Source organism: Lepisma saccharinum, chromosome 18 (assembly GCF_977018435.1).
Source record: "Lepisma saccharinum chromosome 18, izLepSacc3.1, whole genome shotgun sequence".
NCBI classification, from domain to species: domain Eukaryota; kingdom Metazoa; phylum Arthropoda; class Insecta; order Zygentoma; family Lepismatidae; genus Lepisma; species Lepisma saccharinum.
The window spans coordinates 7,196,506-7,220,143 of record NC_139246.1 but is presented as its reverse complement, the minus strand read 5'-3'; the positions used below and the strand labels follow the sequence as shown (position 1 = coordinate 7,220,143).

The following is a 23,638-nucleotide window of genomic DNA, read 5'->3' as shown; positions in this document are numbered from 1 at the left end:
CGGGAACATGGAGAGCGCGCCACAGCATCTAAAATTAACAAAATTCCTGGACTATTTTGTGGAGCAGTGGTTGAACAACGAGAATATACCAATCAATGTATGGAATGGAATGTTTCCGGCCAAAGACACCGGACAAATAATCCGGTTGAAGGATGGAACAACAAGTTCAACAAGATCGTTGGAGCACCGAATCCGAACGTTTACCTACTCGTCCAGAAAATGAAAGAAGAAGCGGAGGAGATAAGCGGCAGGATAATGGCTCAAGACTTGGGAATCCAACGCAGGAAGAGGAGACGCAATTACATTGAAATGGACAGACGCATACAAGCCAATCTAGAAAACCATGCTGAAACTGAAGACTTGCTTTACTGCCTGAGAGCTCTAAAGTATGTGTCCAAGTTTGGTTGAAAGTCATTAATTTTATGTAATGAGGCTATTGCCAATTGAAAACAATATTGTGAAATGTGTTGACGAAGCCGTTGCTAATAGACAAGAACCTTTAAACCACCATTGTGTATTAGATTACACACTGTCCAGTCTCAAGTCTGGAAAAAAGTGTGAGGGATGGTTGATTGATTGATTGATTGATTTAGTTTATTTTACTTCGCGTTTTGTGCCTCTTGGCTAATTTGCGAAGATGGGGATGAGTGATGAAAGGATGAAATTGATGAATGGACATTCACAAACAACCAAGCCCGACCGGGATTCGAACCCGGGACCCTTGGCGTCGCAGCGCGATGTGCTAACCACTCGGGAGGGATGGTTGACATTTAATCATAAAGGTAGAAATATATGTGCACGCTCGTTGTACGGTCGTTGAAAGGTCATTCAGGAAGTGTGCGCTGGATGTACATGTGCTAGTCGCACGACACCATTTTATAGCCAGGTGTGGAATACCTTTCTAAACCTCATTCTCTAGATTGAATTTGCATTGAAACTATCCAATTACAAAAATTTACACATGATTAAGCATATTTTGTGAAGCAAATATTTGTAAAGTTGTCTTTTATAAATTAGACTGTTTGAACTCAAGTTATAGTATGTTGTAAGTACAATATTTTAAAATAATTTATTATAACTTTGTATTTTTTTGTGTACATATTGTATGCATCGAATATAAGTGGGACTGTTCATGTCCTGTACCAAATAAAAATATGGGTGAATAATGAAAATCATCTAGTAGTGGCGTGTCGAGGGAAATAAATTCGATAAAAAAATTTAAAGGCACTCCAATGTACTGAAAAGTGAATCTCCCTAAGACAGATTTACCTAGGTATATTGACAGAAACTGCGTTCAAAATCGCCTGAAATAATATGAGTATAATTGTAATGAAATTCATAGCGAACGCTTCAGCTTGCATTATCTATAATTGACAAGAATGTTAGAATAACCGATGCGTTGCATAATCCCAAGATTTAAAATAAACATAAAAAAAAAACGTTTGGCATTTAACACAATAAGTGAAGATGTAGTAATATCAGGAATATGGATGTTGGAAAATGTTTGAAAATATGCTAATTATATGTAAACATAACTAATGCATGTAAAATATGTGCTAAAAGCTAATATATGTAAAAATATGGAAAATAGAAGTAATATTTTTTCGAGCTTACATACCACAATTCACAAAGATAATGCAAGAGTACATTGATTTTAGAATCATATGAAGACATCGGGTGGAACTCCCAGACTACATTTCTTATATTAAGGTAACTATTTTACTTATTTTATTAAAGTAACATATTTCTTGCAGTTTCTGTCCAATGAATTATGAAACTAGACACTGTTGATTAAACATAACTATCCTCAAAATGCTTTCCCAGATTTGTAGCTGTAAGTGAACAATTTTGTGTCACGGATGGGGCTGGGAGAGATAAAACACTCCCTCCTTACTTAGTAAGAAATGGCATCCCCGATGGTGCAGTGATAACGTAGTCACCTTGTAATCAAGGGGTCCCGGGTTCGATACCAGGTGTAGGCATATAGTGGTTCGGTTTCCACTTTAAACTGTACGTCCAGTCTAGTCCCAATTAGCCTTACTGTGCATAAAGTGGCCAAAAAACACCAAGTCAATCAATCAGTACTTAGTAAGAAATTATATTTTAAATTCTGTGAATTTTCAAATTACGAAAAATAAATTATTTAAGACAATTAAGAGAAGGAAATTGACCTTTTAATATTCTAGTGGAGTTGAAGGGGAAATATATAAGTTAAAGGAGAAATTAATTGTTATTTGGTTTCACGGGTGGGACACAATACAAAACAAGGTAAATCAGAAAGTCAAGAGAAACGAATAAATGCAAAATACAAATACCTTCTACTTTCTAACTTAATTATGTATAATACTTGGATTTTCATCCAAATACAAGTCTAGATTCTTGACCCACAAGATGGAATAAAGTTACAGCATTTCATTTCATTTCAAAAATTGAGATTCAGGTGTACTTTGACATAGAATATCCAACATGTATTTCCATATAAATCTCTACCCTGTTCATTACATAATTTGAGTCAGGTACTAATATCTTTAAGCTTTATTATTTATATTTAAGATCGTATTCATTTGGTCCAAAGGCCACGCGACTTATAACCGTGGATTCTTGGCTTCCGAGGGAAAAGATGAACAGGTGGAATGTGGAGGCGTTCAGACTCACACTGGAAGTCACGTTCCAGTTACCGCAATGCCCTTCGTTCTGCTCGGGCAGTGCGTCGCTTCGTGGACTACAAGGCACAGACGGAAAAATATCAGCACATTAGCAGCTGTAAACATCGAAGCCTGCATCAGCGAAGGCTCTAATTGCCAATCGCAGACAAACAAAAGCATCGCCTCGGTACACGTGATGTTACATAGCACTGAATGATTCATTAAATGTTGTTACAACCCTCTTTGCATGATATGATAATGTCTGCAAGGATATGTTTGTGTGTTACTTACAATAAATTAGCTTCATGCTCATCGGTGCGGAATTTCCTAGTTGGAGTAAACATACAGATTTTTCCATATCACTCCGTGGGCGTTGTGTGAGAGGGTCGAACCGATCCCCCCAAAGGAAATTGGAAAAGACAAAGTTTGTTACTAGTATTCAAACAGAATTATTGAAATAAAAAATGCGTTGGAACGAAAACAATTACTGTTAAACACAGGAACCATGTTTTGTTTACATATTCTACCAATTATACCAAAGAATAAAATATTCCGCAATTTTCAAAATTCCAAAAATTATACTTTTATGTGAGAGGCCAAACAACATAAACACCAGGGTTGTTAAAGGTCCAGGAATTTTAATTACATTCAATTCCGGTCCAGGAGAGAAAATGGGTTCTGGACCGTAAAGAACCTTTTTATCTGTAAGGTATTTCAATTCGGTCCAGGAACCTATTTTCTGAATGAATTTAAATACGGTCCAGGGACCTTTTTTCTGAATGAATTTAAATACGGTCCGGGAACCTTTTTCCGAACAAATTTAAATTCGGGCCAGGAAACTTTATTACAGGATTAATTTAAATACGGTCCAGAAACTTTTTTTTTTCGAATCAGTTTATAGGGTCCAAGTTCCGTATTGAAATGAAACAATACGCAACTTGGATCGAATACGAACCTGACGATAAACAATTATCCACTTGTGAGCATGAAAGACTAATCCAGGTGCTGGCTGTCTCGAGAATCTAAGGTACAAGGTAGAAATGGGCGAAACGTAAACGATGCAGTCACGTTTTCCTTCTCCATGTAGCCCCATTCTCTCGCGCTCGTTCCTTCACTTCGTTGTAGTAGCAGCACTGTCCGTACCTGTTGCGATATCTGCTGGGAACACAGCAGCCTCACGTTACCTCATCAACGGCTCCTATTGGCTGGGGTTCCTGGATCGGATGCCAGAGCAACACGTGACGGGTTTGTTTGAACTCAATGTGATGCCACACTAATACAGGGTGATTCTTTATGTAGTTTACAACTTCAATAAATTATAATTATTTATTGGAACCACATACAGACTTGGTTTATATGTCATTATGCAGCAAACCACTTCAAGTTTTGACTCACGTAGTGTTTAGTTGCAGACATGATCACATGCGGCGCCACCGGTCTATCATTGAAAATGGCGACTTTCACTGGTGCGGAAAGAGCTAAGTGCGTGTTCAAGGAATTCCCTTACCTCTGTCAGGTAGTGCGGCGGGGTGCCATCTTGTTGCCACCATATGCACCCATCATGGTCATCTTCATCCAACTGTGGAAGAAGGAAGTTCTGGAGCATATCCAGAGAGACTTTGCCGGTGATGGTGCTCTCATCAAAGAAGAATCTCCAGATACACTCCACTCGACTTTTTTTGTGGGGGTTTGTGAAAGATAGGGTGTACACCCCTCCCCTACCTCATAATCTTCATTAACTTCAAGATCGCATCACAACAGCCATCGCTAATGTTACCCCTAAAATGCTGGTTAATGTTTGGCAAGAAATTGACTTTCGTTGGGATGTGTCCAGGATGACCAACGGTGCACACATTGAACCATAACAGATTACTAATAAAAAACTTGAAGTGTTTTGCTGCATAATGACATATAAACCAAGTCTGTATGTGGTTCCAATAAATAATTATAAATTATTGTAGTTGTAAACTACATAAAGAATCACCCTGTATAGCAATTGCGTTATGTACAGAAACTCTTCGACAAGGGAGTTTCTGAACGTGGCCCACGAGAGAACAGTGTTATTATTTATTCCCTGCGCTACGTTTTCTACAACCGCAGTGTGACATTCTAGTGTACAACGTACTCGCGGACATTTTTAGAAGACAACAAACCCTGGTCTAGGAATTGTAAATAAATTCAATTCCGGTCCAGGAGAGAAAATCAGCAAACGTAAATGAGTTCCAGACAGTGTATAACCTTTTCATATTTAAAGCATTTCAATTCGGTCCAGGGACCTTTTTCCGGATCAATTTAAATACGGTCCAGGAACCTTTTATCCGGATGAATTAAAATTCGATCCAGGAACCTTTTTTTTCCTGAATGAATTTCAATTCGGTCCAAGAGCCTATTTTTCCGCATCAATTTAAATACGGTCCAGGAAACTTTTTTCAATGTAAGAATACGCAACTTGGACCGAATCTAAATTGTGCGAGAAAAAAGGTTCCGGTCCTGCAGCTGAACCCAGTAGAACCCATTAGAATCTATGGGTTGCTGGACCTTTAACAACCCTGATAAACACAATGGCTAAATTTTCCCCCTAACTTTTCAAGTTTTTTCTTGAACGAGATATGTCAAAGGTCATAATTTAACAGAATAACTATGTATTTCAGAGCCATAACTATGTGAAATATATAAAAGATAATGTAAAGAAACTGTGCTTAATATTCATTCATCTGGTGGATTGTTAGAAAAGTAATAATAATAAAAATACATTTGTACTAAAATTGGTTATTTTTTATAAGTTTATAATAGTTATTCTTGTATAATAATTATATACATGATAGTAATAAATATTGTTATATTTTATACTATTTAGCCTTACTGTGCATAAAGTGGACTTAAAACACCAACTCAATCAATTAATCAATTTTATACTATTTAAGTTTTATCTGTGGTCTGATCCCTCCTCCAAGAACTTCTGTCGACGCCCATGCATCTGTCCCCAGCCTCTCCTAAACACTTTTTTTTTTGGAATTTTGAAAATTGCGGTACTATTTATTCTTTGAATTAATTGGGGTTTTCTGTTCGAAAAATAAATGTATGCTTATTTCTGTTATTAACAATAAGAATAACAAGCTTGCTTCTTTTTTGTAACTGGAAATGAACTATGGCAGTTTATGGACAATATTTACACGTTCTTACAGCCACTGAGATACAAATGGTGTACTCGTATGTACTGTACAATTAGAATCAAGCGAATTTCTAATGTTGACAAAAAACCAAGCTAGATAAACTAGTGTTTTAACAGGATGAAGGAAACACAGATAATTCTTTCTTCTGTCATTTCTGGTCACTAGTTGCAACCTCGCGTTTCTTGGATCTGAGTGAAACGATGCTTTTCTTCTTTATTTTTTGTTTCGGACGCACTAAGACGAGAAAACAGTAAGCAGAAACAATGACAAAAAGTTCTGTCAAAGAAGTGAATAACGGAAATCTGGGTTAAACGTCAGCTTCAATTTTTACTGGTTCAAGGTCAAGCAGCCAGTCGTGAAGAATTAACAAAAATAATCATAAAGATCTGAATAGTTTACATTTGCACTTTTCCTTGTTTAACAAAACACTATCATTGAAACCTATTAAGATATTTTAAGTAAAGGAACCAAGTGTCTTACATTCGTCTAGTCGTGGTTATTTTTCTCTTTCTTTCTTTTAGGTCTAAATGTACACGACAGTCATCCAAATCTGGTGAAACTTCACGATGGAACGGTTATGAAAGGAACACAGGTGAGATATTATTTGGTGATAACAGGAATGTTCTGGTAGCACTGCTCGGGTACTCTTGCTTGGTCCTGGTAGTAGCTGAAATTCTACGAAAAATTGTGATAGTAAGGATTCGACTGCGGTAAAAATTAAGATAAATTTAGGTTCAGGGAACCAATGATATCTCATCCCTACCCAAGTATATCACTCTTAACAGTACTTGTAAACTTTTTACTTTGTGTTTTATTTTATTTATTTTTCAGTATTGCCATAATTTGCGTGACAGTGACGTTCTACATTAATCTTTCTATCGGAAAAGATATATTTTCTTTTTGGAACAACGTAAAATACATTTTTAAAATGTAGAAATTTTCCCCATTTTTTTGCTGTTGCCAAACTTTTTGTTTAAACTTCGATCACATTTGAATCCATAATGTTACGACTTTTACATTGCAGCAATCCCAGAAAAATGTCAATCTTGATGGTCAAAATTATACACTGCTGGACAAAAAAAAACTGGACACTTGCATTTTTTGTGATAACGCATAAATTCTGATTGGAAGGCTCTAAATGTTGCAGAAATTATTGGAAATAAGAAAACCTGAATAATAATAAACGGAAAAAGTATGGAATAATGTTCAATTCAATAATGAATGTTCAATTGTTCAATACTTAACTGAGAGCGTAATTCATAAGTAATTGCAATTCAGATGTCAAATATTAAGGTGTCCGTTTTTTTTTGTTCAGCAGTGTATATCAGAGAAGAGTGCTGCACATTGTTTTAAAGAAGAAATACGAGGTTGCGAATATACAATCCAGACCTTGCACCTAGCGACTACGATCTCTTCCGCCATCTGAATACCTTCCTGGGCGGCAAGCGTTTAGACACTGATGAAGAAGTGAAAACGACCGTGAGTAACTGGCTATCATCACAGCCGGCAGAGTTCTATGAGGAAGATATCAAAAAATTGGTAATTCGTTACGATAAATCTTTAAACTGGCAAGGAAATTATGTAGAAAAATAGAGAAGTGGTATATAAATTCAGAAAATAAATGTTTCTTGAAAATCATTTACTTACTTCGTTTTCATTGCAAGACGGACCGTACTTAAAAAATAACCCTCGTACAAAACATATGTTTCTATACTCTAAAATTTGGCTGTAAAATATAAAATATAACCTCGTCAAGTACTATTCCACTAACTTTGATTGAGAAAACTGAGAATCATAGGTTGCCAACTGTGTCAATCTGTAACCTTGAAATTTAAATTTATATAGTTCTAGCAGTTAATATTTGAAGAAATTTTGATATGCAAGAAGAAATACTAATACCTTGACATTTCCAGGGTTGTATTTTTCATTACATGTTTCAAGAATAAAAAATACAATTGTCACAGGTGTGACACGCTGACTACATTTTTTGTATAAAAGTAACTATTCTACTGATAGTTAAGCAACATTTTTCTTACAGTTTCTGCGCAATGAAATTTGAAACTTAACACTGTTGATTAAACATAACTACCCTCAAAATACTTTCCCAAATTTGTAGATATAAGTAAACAATTTTGTGTCACATGTGGGACAGACGAAATACTGCCTCTTTACTTTGCACGAAATTTATTACAATTTAGGCGAATTTTCAAATGATGAAAAATAAATTATTTAAGACGAAGAGACAAGATATGTGAACCTTTGAATATTCTAGTGGAGTAAAGGAGAAATTAATTTTTCTTTGTTGTCACGGGTGGGACACAATACAAAACACAACAAAATCAAGAAGTTTAAATAAACGAGCAATATGGAAAATACCTTCTACCTTAATTATGTGTAATACGAGGGGGGGGGGGCTGATAAGTATTGAGCCTTATAAAGAAAACATTGAGCTAGGAGGCTCAAATTTGCAGGGTGTATTGGTCAATTCTTCCATATGTAGTGGTGCAAAAATCGACTTTCTATGATTTTAACTTCCATTTGTTTTTCAGGTCCAAAGTAAAAATGGCAGCACCTCCAGAAAAGCTCTCAAAAAGGCGTCATCCTGTTGCATGACAATGCCTCGCCACACACTGCAGCTGAAGCAATAGCGACACAGACCTCCTTAGGCTTTCAAGTGTTACCCAAACAACCCCATTCGCTGACCTGACTCCATCTGACTATCATCTGTTCCCCCATCTTAACAAAACACCTAAAGGGACAACTATTTGCAACATGATGACGCCTTTTTTTAGAGCTTTGCTGGAGATGCTGCAATTTTCACTTTGGACCTGAAAAACAAAGAGAAGTTAAAATCATAGATTTTTACACCATTACATATGGAAGAATTGACCAATACACCCTGCAAATTTGAGCCTCCTAGCTCAATTCTTTCTGGGTAAGGCTCAATACTTATCAGCCCCACCTCGTACTTGAAATTCTATGACAATTTCAGATTATTCACTCACAAGAATTGAGATTGAGGGCACTTCTTCTAAAGTGTTAGCCTGTTATCTGTGGAATTGCTCATTACTTCTTTAGCATATACCGTGTATGGTTACGTCAAAGGCTGCGCTCTTTAAGTAAGAATATACATTGGTCAGTTCAAGACCTCATGATGAAGTGACTGTGCAGAATTCCTTGACCGCCTATCATTGTCTTCTCCACATGACCTTCTGCAGCAGGTGCTCGATGTAAAAGCAAAACGGTTCTTCGGCGGGAGCATTTGACATTTAAACCCTTGCCTAATCATCAGTATTTCTTCCCGAACCAAAGAGATATTCCATGCGAAGTGCGTTACCTCTTATGTGGGGCAGGAGGACGCGTGCCCCGTTCAGTTCTTCAAGACCTCGGAGATCTATCGCGTGGAAAAATTTCAGCAGGAGATAAGACAAGCGATATTTCATATCCGCTGACTGAAGTCATTTTCAACCACGTGACAGACAATGGTGAAAGAGGAACTTGATATTGTTTCGTGCGGATAACAAACTGGATATTCTTCTGAGATGGGAAACCTGATGGTAAGAGACCTGTAGGAAGGCCAAGACGAAGATGGAGGGACAACGTTGAGATGGACCTAAAGGAAATCGGTAGAGATGGAAAAGAGTATAGATCTTGCTCAAGATAGGGACAGATGGAAGGCCTGTGTTTCTCCAGCCATGAACCTTCGGGTTTAAGAAGGCTAGAGAGTTAGTTAGTTAGAAGGTCCGCAATAGTAGAGACCAGCCAATTAAAAGATATGAACATGCTGTTCTTTAAACATCCAGCACTAGAACTTCTATAAGGGATTAAAGCGCTTGTTTCTTTAAATCTACATGAAATTGTTCCTCAACATCTATACGCTATACCAACATCCGAGGCGGAGTGGTTATCACAGTTCGCTACCACTCCAGGGGTACCGGGTTCGAATCATCATAACTAGTGCCCGGGACTTTATGTCCTATAAAACTGTAAAATATGTATGTAATTATGTCATAAATTGAAAAATATGTCATGAAAAATTACAAATATGTAAAAATGCAGAAATATTCCCAGTAAAGCCAAAAATATGCACAACAGTACTCTCGAATTTCTCCCATACCCGATAGAGTATGTAAAGTGGGGGCTGTAATGTACCGAATGTTATTTTTATTTTTGACTGTTTTTTGTGAAAAGCGAAAAAGGCAAAGAAATGAGAACGAAACTTCTACACTTCCCGTGCAACAATGAGAGAGAACATTTTTCCTTAATAATGATTGCATGGCTATCAATTGTCGGCGGGATAAAAAAGAAGTGGGGTATTATTGTTCTGTACTAAGAAAAGACGGCATCTTTCTTCCTACGTAATTTCAAGATCCTGCTATCGACAATATGAACTATCCGTTGTGCCAAAGCTACGAAGCAAAAAATATGAAATAACCGATTATGTGCGAGAGAATTACAAAATTATACAGAAATATGTCTTAATCTTATTGCACCAAAATTTAAGAAATATGTTGTAAAAACGCAAAATTGGTGAAATATGTCAAAATATGATTTGTGAAGTTTGTCTATTTCGGCTGATTTTCATCAGATATGTAAAGATCTCACCCCAATAATAGATCCGAAGCCAAATGAAAAATATGTTATAACAAAGTCCCGGGCCCTAATCATAACCTATTCTTATCGTCTTGATTAGCCTAAAGTGGCAGAAAAGCGACGTATACTAACCTAAATCAATCAATCAATACAGGCACTGCTTATTACTTCTGAAGTTGACAACAGTCAATATTAATCAACTTTCGGAGTTAAAAGGTAGCAGTACCGTGTCTACACCAGACTTGCTCGTATGGGTGGGTCACATGGTCAATGATACACATCATATCTCAAGAACGTATATTCCAGGCAACTTAAGCCCTTGCAAAGTCCGAAGTCCAGAGACAACAATACGGAAGAAAAAATCATTTAGAAAATGTGCATAAAATTATTCATTTCAATAGGAAGATGCTAGTGCTTCAGGAGTTTGCAACCTGTTCAAATAAATGTATTAAGGCCCGGCTAGACCTTTGACCCACACCATCGAATTTTCCTCCCATTTCGAAAAACCGCTATGATATTACAAAATCTGAAAAAAATTATATGTGCTTAGAACTCCTTCTAGAGCATTCACATGAGTCTGCATGTGGTTTGCTTTCTGTGTTGTGCTGGCCTCCATTGCGAATTGGTTAGGACAGCGCGCTACGACGCCAGGTGTGTAGGGTTCGAATCCCGGCCTGGACATGGTTGTTCGTTGTGAGTGTCCCTGCATTAGTTTCATCATATCATCACTCTTCGCGATTAGCCAAAAATGGCAGAAATGTGAAGTAAAATGAACCAAATCAATCAATCAAACTTTGTGTTGTCTAGATATTCTCAATAGTTTCTTAGTTACGTAGTAACTCTATTACACTAGACAACAGCGAAACAAACTACATGAAGAATAGTGTTGAGCGATATATCGCCCAGACGATTTATCGCGATATTGAAAAAATATCTTCCAGACGAAATCAACTAGACGATATTTTGGTGATATCGTGTCGACGGTATATCGCCATGATATTTAGCGATATATATCGTGTTAGCCATATATCGTCACGATATTGGCTATATATATCGTGTAGGTGATATATCGTCACGATATTTGGCGATATATATCGTGTTGGCGATATATCGTCACGATATTTGGCGATATATATCGTGTTGGCGATATATCGTCACGATATTTGGCGATATATACCGTGCTGGCGATATATCGTCACTATATTTTAGCGATAATATCTTGTCAGTGATATATCGTCACGATATTTGGCGATATTTATCGTGGAGACCATATATTGCCGATATCACGATACGGAAAAAAAGATCATATAGTATCGTCTGTGACGATATTTTCTTGACGATATATCACGATATCAAATTTCCGATATCGTAAGATTCGTTTGTCACTTCGGTGTGAAGCCGTCATGCTGTGTATCGCTTGTCGCCTGTCAGTCTGAAAGCTCCCTTAGACCAAAAATTACAAATTAGACTGTTATTGTTCTTAGAGAGCAAAGTCATTTTGCTTCTTCACGTATCGTAAGATTCAACACGTAAGGTTCTGCCACTTAAAAGCAGATAAACCGCCAGAATTCCCACGGTCGTTTCTGCACACAATACCTGCTTCCATGGCCGCCGAGATGAGAGAAGCAGATATCGGCTCTTTTAACATCGATGTGCGAGAATCAGAGCGAAAATGAGGCAAAAGGGACTCCCGTATGTTGATAGAGACAATGGGAACACTTTGTAGTGTCTCAGGGTATGATGTAGGAAGAAAGAATTTGGAATGAGAAGATCTTACTCACGTTCGCCTAACCTATTTGCGTTCATATGCGTGTGTGTGTGTGCACTGTATCATCCACCCAATTTCCTGTTGGGTGATATCTTTAATTTTTCCCTTCCAGCGTGATTAGTTTGCTCCTTGTACTTTGTAGAGATTGTGTTCACTGTGACGTGACTTTGTGCGCTTATGTTGTAGTTTTTATTTATATCTTTTTCTTTATTTGTATGTACGCATTTGTCTTTTCCACAACAGTATAATTATGCGCTGATATGTTGTGAGGTAGTGCAAGCTGAACTTCAAGTTCTACTGAATAACGTTTCGTATGAAAATCACATCACCGAAGTTCGTAGAGCTTACACGAGAATTGAACTGTGGATGTATACATTTCCAAGTCTGTAGGTTATCAAGGACCTACAGTCCAAATCGATGATAAATGAGTGACACAAGTAGGGTTCACTCGCAGAGAAGTACTACCTCGAAAGATGGTACAAGTGATGTTAACTGAACCAGTGCTAGTGAACAACATTATAAATCATGCAGTGTATTTTCACAGATATTTATGAAAAATGATATGAATGTCGATGTAGCGTGTTCCAGTTCTGAACAAGAGTTGCTGAACACATTCGTAGATGTTTCAAAAGTAGTTGGAATTTCACTCACTACCTTCCAAGCTGTCTAAGACTTCCTGTACTGTAGTATTACTGATACAACTTTTTATCGTGTGATTAGCTTTTATCAACTATTGAGGTAATTCTAATAGTAATGTTTTGTACAACATGTAAGTAATCTAGTAATAATCGTTGTTTATTTATTTACTTTTATTTGGGATTACCGCTTAGCAGTTTTCGCCATAATCGTTGTTTAAGACTTATATGACTACTTCTTCTTCTTTTACATGACCCTGTCAACAATATCCTGTGGACTTTGGTCAGCGTTTCTGTTAATGTTTTAATGTTTTTCTTCTCAAGTTGGTAGATAGTCACTCAAGTTCATCAATATCACAAGCATAAACGATTATATGAATAAATCACTTTTATCCTTGCGCTGTTACTTTATAAAATCATTTTATATTTCAAGCCTATATTTTCGTGCATAACTGTACAGAAATACAGAGAGAAGTACAGAGATAATTCTGATAGAAGGGAAGCATATGGGAAATGAAATTTTCAAACATTGTATACCTTTATAGAGTGTGATTCGTTGATGTGAGAAAATTAGATATTCTAAGAATAAATGTTACGCATCAGGATTTTCATTACCACATTTGCAATTTTGTTGAGTTTTATTCAGTGTCGGATCTACAAATCTTGCCCCCCCCCCCCCCGCCAAATATTACCAAAGGCCTACCTACCTTCACACACACTCACACATTATATATATATATATATATATATATATATATATATATATATATATATATATATATAATCTGTGTGTGTAATTATTGATCTCATGTTGACAAATTCACATACGAGGGCCTACAGGGTGATTCAAAAGTCCCTTAACACCCCCTTATAAAAAGTAAAGGCGTTAGGTTGGGTACAATTGATAGAAACAGGTTAGGCTTAGGGAGAACCACGTTGATGTGTTCCAAACGGATGTCCACCATATTAGTGGCCGCCATATAGAATTCAACTCTATTTTTTTTTTAAATGAGAAGGGGATGATGTGCATAGGCGCCGATTTGTTAAGAGATTTGGGGGGAAAAGCTAAGTAAAGCATAAATACGGACGTCTTTCTGTTTGGGGGAAGAGGGGCCATTTTTTTCCTTAAGGTGGAACCTAATACAATTGAATTAACTGTATTTGACAACAAAACATATATATCAGGGTACATCGAGGTAAAAAGTAGGGGGAAACCGTCCCCTTTCGCCACCACTGTCTGCAGGTAACACTGACGTCAGAAATTTTTGTTTTGTTTAAAGCTTTGATAAACATCATATACTTGGAGGGAGGTAAATCGACAGAAAACATGTTTCAAACACGCCAGTCATTGAATTATTTCGCCACCAAACCTAGTAAATACCTCTGTGAGATATAAAAATCCTGTAAAACCTAAAAAAAATAATATAAAAACCTATTAAGAGGTTTAATTTAGGCACATAAACCTAAAATAGGTTCTAACAAGCAAAATAGGTTATTTTAGGCATTATAAAACTTAGTCAGTTGTTTTGTTTTTTTACGAAACGCCGATATAACTTGTTACTTCTTATTTACCTGCAAAAGAAAAAATAAAGGTCTACTTATCACTTACCTTGATACACTTAAATCTTGATACAGGCGGCATTGCTTGAACCTGAAAAGAGAATGAGAACTTTAGCTAATTGAAAGAAATAATAAATTAAAAACTCAAAGCTTGTAGCATATTCATTTAATGGCCAGTTTCTTGCATGTCAACCTTTATCAAATAGAGTCAAAATCACATTAATTTTGGCTGGTGAATGGGAATGCTACCGTGATATGTCAAATGTTCGTTATTGAAAACTTTGAACAGTCAAATCTAAATTTTTAAGTTGATTCACCAAACCATTACTATTTGTACTTAATACTGGATGCTTTAGTTCGTTTTCGTTTAATCCTGTGTATTCAGGCTTGTATATTTATCGGGATTTGTGGACAGTAGACGTGAAAAGGTTAATATTTAAATTGTGCAAGGGCAATTTTGGACCCATAAGAATTCAGATATATGTTGCGTTCGTAGAATTGGCGTACTCAGCGAAAGTTGACGTTGTGTGTATAGAATTGCACACACGTTAATCTATATGCTTGTTGTTCGCAACACTCTGTGACCGGAAAACAAATCTTTATCGTTCCTCGGCGTTAATTAGAGAAATGAAGTAGGTAATGAACTTTATGAGCCGTAGAGGAAATGCCATTGATGTGTACGTAGTGTTGGAATACAAGTAAATTAGGAGCACATAGCGGAACATGGTTACCTCTGCATTGTCAAGGTCACTATTACCGTTACGTTGCAACATGTGTTATTAACCTATAGAATACGATTATAGTATTTTTCTCTGCTTCGGACACCGAAAGGTGTTTCATTGTTCGCATTCGAGCACAGCTGGTAAGGGCTTTACGCATGTTCCTTGAACCGCAACAAATTACAGCAAGATCGTAGACACCTGTTGCCAGAGACGAGAAGACTGATTTAGGAATATTGTGAAAGTGCGTAACGCTGATAAATGCTTTTAGCACCACATTTTGTCCAGGTTGAATCAGTGCAATATTGTTCGGTTATCTGTTAATCTATGTGAAGATATTTCATGTACGATACCTTTGGCAACCACTGAAAAAGAAATCGATGAATATGATGTCGGTTGAAGAAAGATTGGATCTTTGTTTATAGACCATTTAAGGATTGGTTGTTTCATCAACTACCTTTTCCTATTGTACTTTGTTCCATAATCTATGCCTTTGCATAGATACTATTACACTACTTAAATATAGCGCTACTATGTTGTTGCATTTGGTACCAGGCAAGTTGAATTGATTTAAATGGTGATTTTAGAAATATCACGGATTTGAATCACTTTAAAGAAATAATTTATATAATAATGTACATAAGGATTTTGCAGGTATCAGAATCACTCGCAATCCCTTGAAGACTAAAATTGGTAAACGCCACAATAATTCAAACACCGTTTTCCACGTTAAATTGTGAAATGTGCCAGGCTTTATAATGTGGTAAACGTGCAATGTGGCTGGTAGTTCAAAGGGCGTGTAAAGAGGTCACTAGTGTGCACGTTCTTAAGGGCTGATGTGCGGAACGATGCGTTTTGCCAACACTTTCGCTTTTGGCACTTACAACGTTTACCACTTTTAGTCCTCATTGTGTTTATTAGGCTCTTAGAAAGGAAAGTAAACAAAAATATGTACTGATGGGGGTGAAGCTCATATGAAGACTTTAAACACACTTAAATTTATCTTGATTTAAAATTCAATAATTTACTTAAGCAAAAATAGCAAACATTTTGTGTAGAAAAATATACAAAATACTAATCATGTTAAACTGTAAATCGTGTAATTATCATTAAACTGCAAATAAACATGATATTTGCAAACTATCATTAAAAAATCCAAAATAGCAGCTGCAAAGACCATAAAAAAATTTCAAGTTACAATTACAGAGTACATACAGAATCTCAAGAAAAGTTACTGAAATTATTATAGTTTCATTAACACACTCAACAAACATGTCCATAGTGGGTTCATATATACAGTATCAGAAACAAAGAAATGTATATTTACATATAAGTTTTTATTTGCTTTTATCAAACTGTTAAAATATTTTAAGGCGCGTTTACTAGAGAAAAAAAACTTTCTATAAAAAACCTGTCTTTATATATGCTGCCAAAAACCACACAAGCAATTTTAAGCATGTTTTTTTTTTAAAAAATGGATTTAAATTTTAAAAAAAACATCAAAAATTATTTTCTAAAATAAAAATCGTGATTTGTATCCACCCTGATACCAGGTCTGACTTATACACCAATAAATTTATATCCTTTAGATTTACTACACAACGGTGAACTGAATGTTGCTATTTTTTGTAATTGCTTTTTATTTATAAATCTCAATTTATAGAAGAACCAGCTTCAAGAACTTTGCTTAGTGCCGCAAATTGCTCTGCCTTTTATATGCTTCATAGTTCAAACAGCTACTCAACCTTAGTTATCCTTACACAAATACTTACATACCTCTACAAAAATAACTTTTGAGGAAATATTGTTGGTGTGAACGTAATTGAATGATTAGAGAGACCTTGCTTGGACTCTAACATATGTACATAAAACACAAAATGAAGTTGCATTGAATATATAACTTCAGGAATGGATGGATATTAATTAGCATGTTTTTTTTTAAATCGCACTGTGTATATTTTTGAACAACAGATCACAAACTTTTGTCGAACCGATTTATGTACAACTTTCTACATCTCTTGGAAAATGCTTAAATACATTTAATTATTTCATTAGATCATTAATTTGTTATGGCAGGAAAAGTCTCTCTTATTTTTGCACACAAATTCCTTTTCTGCATCTTTCTTTCTAATATTTTCTTTCTATATTTTAGCCATGATGTGAATTTATAAATAATTCTTTACCGTTGAGTAGTAAGGAATATCCGACAGTTTAGAGTAATTGTAGACCTCGACATGCTATAGTTATTTTCATTTAGCTAAATATGATTACTAGCATTCATTTGTGAGATTTTCAGATTTACTTATTAACTCCAAAAAATAATTTAAACTGTTTAAAAAATTAAAAATGTCCTAAACAATAATGACTGTGCGGAATGTTAAAAAAAAATCAATAACTTTTTTCATTGTTGTGGTATAATGAAGTTGATGTTGACCTTAAGAAATATTAAACGGAATTATTCACTTCAAGTGAATGACACAGAAGTGTACTGACCTTGGGGTCACCTTCGACCAAAACATTAACCTTCCATTCACACAATGCCAGGGCCGGATTAAGGTGGGTGCTACTGATGCTGCAGCATTAGGCTCATTCTTGAAATCGGCCCACATGAAAACAAACGAGAATTTTCCGAAAGCTGAACAGTTTTCTTTTGCTATATTAACCTGAAAATAAATCTTAGAAAGAAATTTGGAGCCCCAATTTCGGACGCCTAGACACAGCGTTACTTATTATACACTTACTATTATTCTTTGCGCTGTGACATAACTATAAGGTCGTTGTGTTTATTGTTCACCGAAGATTTCAAGCATCAGGTCCAATTTCGTCTTAATCCGGCCCTGCACAATGCATATTTCTTTAGTGAACATAATTGGAATTTAGGATTTAGTATAATGAGGATGCAGTGGAGTGCCCCAGGGAGGTGATTTTGGGGCACCCCTTTAGCACAGCTTTCCTTAAAGGAACGTCAAAAGCAGGAAAATGGCAAAATTAGGGCTGACTATCCCCTTTCGAAAATACTGGGCACTCCACTATGAGGATGGGTAGTGAACTCAGAAAGAAAGGAACCTTGCTATTGGCTGTATTATAGCTTCATCAGTATGTCTGTTATTTCAGACTCACAAGCCAAGGTAAAAAATAAAATAAATAAAAAATAAATAAAATAAATAAATAAATTAGAAGAAACTTCCAAATAAATTACTGAGAAATTAGCTATTTAAACTGGTTGATATCCTAAAATGACATACGGCGGTATGTTACATTTTACCTATACAATTTTGAGTGATTCTTCACTCTTTCTCTCGAAGCTTGTCAATAGGATAATCGTCTTCTGTTCTTGCTTTGTTGTCTTAAGTTGTTGATTGGGTAGAACGGGCGGTCACCCACAACTGCTTATATGTAAATGAGACAATTAGAGGGCTTTACGGTCATTTTATTTTATTAGGTTGTATGTATTTACATATATTGTTGCAAGTTTAGCAACACAGTAACAATATTCACTTATTGTTGAAACACAATGAGCTCTTCCTCTTTTTTTTTCGTAGCCTCTATTATCCTAATTTCTCCGGGACCCCTTCCGCATCATTTGCCAACTTGCTTCCTCTTCTCTTCTTCATTGTGGTACAGAAAATTGAAAATGCCTGTTCGAATTTCTTTCGTTACTCTAAGAACAGTTATTTAGTGCAATTACCATACTCGTCTGCAGTGCCTGGACGGTTCACATCCTTCAAAAACCAGCGAAACATATTCGATGATGTGGAAAGAAGATAGGCGGGCTCACTCATCGCACAAGCCTCAACCAACCTCCCCACCTTTCGCCTTCTCTGCAGTTTTTCGGGGCTTGACCAAAACGGTATAATTTATGCTAAGATAACTATAACACGGCTAGCACAAAAATGAAGCCATTTAGCCTAACAAAGAATGCATTTCGGTAGACGTCAGTAGGTAGAGTTTCCATACGTCCTCTTTTACCCGGACATATCCTTCTTTTTAGGGTCCAAAAATGGTTTCGGGCGGTTTTTTTGAAAAGATGGCCATTTTCGGAAAAAAAAATCGATTTTCGAAAATAAAATTTTTCGATTTTTTGTTCGCTTTTTCGAAAAAAAAAACGTTTTTTCGTTTTTCGAAAATAAAAATCGTTCTTTCGTTTTCGAAAAATTTTCGTTTCTTCGTTTTGACATTTCCCCATTTTCCTAAAAACTCTTTAGGGAAATGGGGAAATGTCCTCTTCTTTGCGGTGGAGACAACTTCAAGTTCAAGATCTGTAATCAAGGGGTCCCGGGTTCGATACCAGGTGGAGGCACATAGTGGTTCGGATCCCACTTTAAACTGTAGGTCCAGTCCAGATTAGCCTTACTGTACTTAAAACACCAACTCAATCAATCAATTCAAGATCTGTAACAACATTTTATACTTGTAAATAATTATTAATATTGTTCCTGTGTTCAATTTGAAAGTAAGGAAATTCAGTTACAACACACTCAGTTGGAAGCGTAGAGACAATAAATTTTTCTTGCAACAAGTAAAAATTGTTTGAAGTTTGCGTCTCTTCTCTTGTAGCCGCCGCGCCGCGTAAAGTTTTGATTTCAAAGCATTTGCGACAATAGGTAAGAATATGGGACATGTTTTATGACATCGTAATTCAGAAATAAACCGTATTTTTTAACTACTGTATTCTTAGTTGTTACAAGGTAGAAGAGAGTATGCTATTTTCTGTGTGGTTAACTGAAATGGTGAAAAATAATTTTACAGGGGTGTGATCTACAAGCTCACCAATACACTAGTAAACACAAAACTTCTGTTTATAATTATACAATATTCAGCTTGTCCGGCTTATAGCTATAATAAAAGAAACATACACTACAGTTTACGAATACCTGCCACAGTCAAAACCTGTGTATGTACTGCCATCTGTTGCCATTTACGAGAAACACGAAACGGTGTCGTGCGCATGCGCATGGGTACAGTAAACATGGCGGAATGGACTCCACAACAGAAGGTGTTCTGCGTGTTATCATTTGTCGAATTGAAGTCCGTGACCCTAGTGACAGTGATGGAGCCAGTGTCTCTCATTTTGTGATGTGTAATGGCAAGGTATTGTGCATCAGGATACACCTTCATTCCCAATAAATTCTTGGTCAAACTGATTTTGGGATAGTTTCTTTATTTATAGCTCTAAGTTATAATTGTATAATTAATTATGATTATACAATTGTACAATAGATGTTGACCTGAAATACTGGATTAATATTTTGTAATCGGCAATGTAAGAGTTTAGATATATAAATTATATTTTCTCATTATCCAATTAAGAGAGTTGTGGAGTAGTATAACACTTCTGTAAAATCTTTTGTCAAATCTAAAAATGTCCTATTTTTTAAAGTTTGTAGGCGAAAAGCGGGAAGGTTGGTTGAGGCTTGTGCGATGAGTGACCCTCAAGATTGGGTAGGCACTTTTCCGCTAAAATAACCGACGCCGGCAATCTAACGAACCTACAGGGAATCTGTTACACTAATCGCCGATCAAGAGATAACGTCATCGATCTCAGGGGTTGGGGGAAGAGGCTGCCGATTGGCGATACGTGCCGTAACAAAAAAAAAAATGAAGTCCAAAAAGAGTTACAAGAATTGAGGTCGAAGAAGAAGAGGCAGAAGGTGCTCTTGGAGCGAAGGACTTCGGGGAAGAAGATGAATGGCTCTTAAAAGCCGCTTAAAGTCTCCGGCCTAATGGTGCTTGGCGCTCGCCGCAAACATCCACGGGACTCCGGCATTTGCATGTCCTTAGGCGCCGTGTCAGGGAACGAAATGCCTTCGTCACGTGTATTCCTAATTGTCCACGCTCGGAGAGATTCATTCCTGTTGTTCAGAGAGCCACCAACCGCAAATGTCAGCAGATAATTGTTGGTCCCTGGGACAGTGTTGCCACAACAATATCCCTCTCCAAGTGGCAAAATTTTCCTTTTTAGACTCTTTTTTTTTTCTCTTCAACTAAAAACATCATAGGTATAATAATAATAGTTTATTTTAAGTGCTGATAATAAATAATAATAATATAAGTACCAGCTAGTATTTTCGTTGGTTCGTATTCAGGAAAATGTTAAACTATTCTTTCATAATCTGTCCAGATGTTCCAATTTCGACGTAGAAGAAGCAAAATAGAAATTGGCACATACCTATATAAAGAGCATTCCCTGACATTCGCTACGAGACTCGGCAGCAAGCGGCCCGGCGTCAGCGCTTGTCTTTCCCGGTGAACGGAGTCCGCGACAGTCGCTAGAGTCGGCTATTAAAATTACAGTTTTCATATTGTGTACTAACCTTGACTACAGAAGGTGTTGAAAATTTAAGAATTTTAGCGACCCTAAATGCTGCGGTTTTTGAAACACCCATTTCTTGTGAGAGGCGGCGGATAGATTTCCGAGGAGACTGTTCTAACCTTTGACCTATCTCATAGTTTTTCCTCAGTAAGTACATGTGGGTTTTTCTTTCCACTTTTATTCAGAACTGACCCTGTTACTCTAAACTTTTTTACGAGGTTTAATATAGTGGTCCTATGTGGAACGGGAACACCAGGGAATTTCGTTGCAAAACGTCGTCGCACTTCTCCACAATTACTCTTTCCGAAGTAACACTCGACAAGATAAATCCTTTGTTGTAATGTAAACTTTTGTGGTGCCATATTAAGCCACAGTCTTCAACGCACGGACACGACACAACACAACTTCCGAGGGAGAATTATACTGGCGTCAGTCTGCAACGTCAACAGAAAGGGAAAGAGAGCGAAGGCAGGGAGAGGAAAAAAAACAACCGTAGAGTGCGACTGTCGCGGACCCCGTTCACCGGGAAAGACAAGCCCTGACGCCGGGCCCCTTGCCACCAAGTCTCGTAGCGAATGTCAGGGAATGATCTGTATATATATATATAAACTCAAAGGAGTGGAAATAAGAAGTGACGGCAATACAAATTGTGAATATAGATGTAGAATCTAATATAATGTGTTTTTTTCAGTCTCATGTATTTAAATTTCCCTGATTTTTTTGTATTATATATCAAAATTCCCTTTTCCCTTAAAATTCGGTCAGAATTTCCCTGCCGGAAAGTAAAATTTCCCTTTAAGTGGCAAAACTGCCCTGGGATTGGGTCGCTGCGTGGTTCATAAGTTTTGCCTCAGCAGTCCATTTCCAAACACGTCGAGTGGGTCTTCCACAACAAACCCTTCTGCTTTCTAACCATTCGTCTTTACAATTTTATTTTGTTTATCGCTCTGAGTTAATTTAGTTACGTCTTATACTTTTATTTGATATAGTGTCAGTAGGCCGGTCCGTATTCAGGCGATGGGTAGCTTCAAGTCACCCAAACGACTTTTTTGGAATTGTGTTCGTTGATTCAATATAACGTGTCGCACAACATCATAAAATTTGCATCCAAATGTTCCTAAGCGAGATTTTCAAAGCAAATTCTGCTTGAAATTGGGCTATATTAATATTACCACTATCAAACTGTGTTCTTTGTTGTAATATTTATCCATTTATTTGTATTATTATACTTTGCCTTTACTGCAACTTTTGGCTAATCGCGAAGATGAGGATGAACGGATGTCACAGCACAAGTCTCACAGAGTTGTTAGTCTTGACACCATAACCTCGTTATTCCGCAAAATGCAGTCCAGGGTGTAATACGTGGAGGTTGAAATTTTGGTGCCTTCCGAAATTGAAATCCCTTACATTCCTTTGTTAGAATAACAAACTATTATCGTACCCAGTTTAAACGACAAAACATAGCACTAGTCGTACGTTATAGAAAACCTCTCTGCCTCGCGAATCCATGGAGCAAGGCCGCGCATAACGGTAGAGAAGGGGAGAAAGCGAGTGGGCGGAACAGTGCGCGCTGCTGCAAACGGCTGGTAGCTGCAGTCGTGCATCTCTTTTTAATGTTTCTGCTATTTTCAACTGAGAAAGGAGAAAGTACAGTAAAACCTCGTTAATACGGACCCCGATAAGCCGGACTTTGCTTAATCCGGACAGGCAAAAGACAAAAAAAAGCAGAATGCAAGGTTTTAAATGTGGCTAGAATTCCCAAAGAAAAGGCAGTCAACCACTGATGAAATTCTGTTTCTCGCAGACTTTGTACTGTACTGTAGGCATATGTCCTTTAAATACACCATGATAAACGTGTTTTGTTGCTATAAACGGAGTTCTAATGCACTTTCTACTGTTCTTTTAGGTTATTTCAGTTAATCCGGACTTTAATCAACTTATCCCCCCATTAGTCCGGATTAACGAGGTTTTACTGTAATGTGTTATGTGTAAGCTTTTGTTTGTTCTTTTATACACAGAAAGGCTCATCGCAACTGGAGCTATAGTTTAAAGTTAGTCCAAACCAGTATCTGCCTCCTCCGGGTATCGAACCCGGATTTCCTTCATTGCAAGGCGACGACGTTACCACTACGCCATCGGGGATGCCCGTGTAAGCGTTTGGATCCAGAAGATTCAATATGCGCAACAAATAAACGCAACTGGTTATGTGAAAGGTTTCTGCGTTCTCCTATC

General features: G+C 36.8%; 1 protein-coding gene across 1 annotated transcript in view; it reads right to left on the bottom strand.

Annotated features, from left to right (window-relative positions):
• Positions 1-23,638, bottom strand: part of LOC146002366 (uncharacterized) — a 235,815-nt gene that overhangs the window by 117,413 nt on the left and 94,764 nt on the right. The window contains exon 2 of the mRNA XM_083140088.1: positions 14,424-14,465. The gene's annotated coding sequence lies outside the window, so the exon portion shown is untranslated. The remainder of the gene's footprint in view (positions 1-14,423; positions 14,466-23,638) is intronic.